Source organism: Magnolia sinica, chromosome 3 (assembly GCF_029962835.1).
Source record: "Magnolia sinica isolate HGM2019 chromosome 3, MsV1, whole genome shotgun sequence".
In the NCBI taxonomy this organism is placed as follows: Eukaryota; Viridiplantae; Streptophyta; class Magnoliopsida; order Magnoliales; family Magnoliaceae; genus Magnolia; species Magnolia sinica.
In genome coordinates this window covers 46,888,937-46,890,352 of record NC_080575.1, presented here as the reverse complement: position 1 = coordinate 46,890,352, position 1,416 = coordinate 46,888,937, and positions in this window count along the sequence as shown.

The window sequence follows — 1,416 nt, the reverse complement described above, 5'->3', positions numbered from 1 at the left end:
AGAAATAAAGTCCATGGAAATGTAGTCCCATTTTCACTTAATTATAGGCATAACAGTAGAAGTCCTGGCGGTCAGCGATGCTCGGCCTTAACTTGCTGACAAGTAAAACATCTTAAGATGTATTTGAAATTGCAGTTTTTCCACCACAAGCGAAGCTTGAATATATGGCTAATGTCCTAGAGGTGGGTGGATATGACTTTTTAAATTCTAACTAAATAAGTTACATGCACTTAATTCTAAACACTTATGCAAAGTTGAACAAACAAGAAGTGTAGCTATTCAGTCTATTCTAGTGAAAACATCATTTGGGCATTCTGTCAAACATGTTTTCTGCAGTAAAGTAACTCATGTATATTGCTTAGCAGAATATAACAGATAAGAGATAAAACATTTAACCCATTACATAAGATGTATAGTGGTTCAGCTACATGCCTACTCCACTCCCGGCTGACGCACTCTCTCCTAGAGTGTGCTGAATTTCACTATTTAGATGGTTTTAATTTAGGTTCACAAAAAGCCTTCACAACCTACACAAGGTCTACACGATTTTTATCCGTCGATGGCCTACACAAGGTGTAACGAAGTCCTACACAAGGACGACGAACGTACTCTCCCATCGGAGGCCTACACAAAGATTTGTTGATTTTGGTATTTCAAACTCTAAAACCCAATCGTACATAAGGAATGGTTTCAATACATAATAGACTAAAAAAAATACTTTCTTACCTAAAGTGGATAAGGTCCATTAAAGCACCTTTGATGAAGGTCTTCTTGAATTGTGAAGCATCTTCACTTCCCTTGTACTACAATTGTAATGATGATGTGCCTTTGAAGATACCGAGGTTTAGGTCATGGGTTTGGTAAATCCTAACTTAAAAATGATAAGTCTTTATGGTCAAGTCTAAGATTCTATGTCTTAGCATTTAATGCTATCTTATAAAAGATTTACCAATAAATATGGTTGCTAGACCATTAATGAATGCCAAACTTCATTCTTCAATTCATAAAATTTAACTTAATTTGTACATGTGTACAATATCAATCTAGCTATCCTAACCTTACATCTATTCTCCAACGCAAATTTTACTGTTGAGAATAATCTCCATTCATAGATTAAGCAATTTGACCGTTGATTTTGAGATAGGATCATTATATACCCAAATATTCTTACTTGTCTATCATAATCAACTACTTAGTCAAATATGCACTGCAGATAGAGACATCTAACCGTCCACTTTGATTTTGGACCACCCGATCGTAGTAAACTAGTTACTCGATCTTTACAACTGCTCATACACTCATCAAGTTGAGATTCTGATCCGTTCATCTTGTTCATCACCTATGAATATGCTTAACCTACTATCAGAACTACAATCTGAGAAACTTAGACATGTCAAAAAGATACTCGAATTTAAC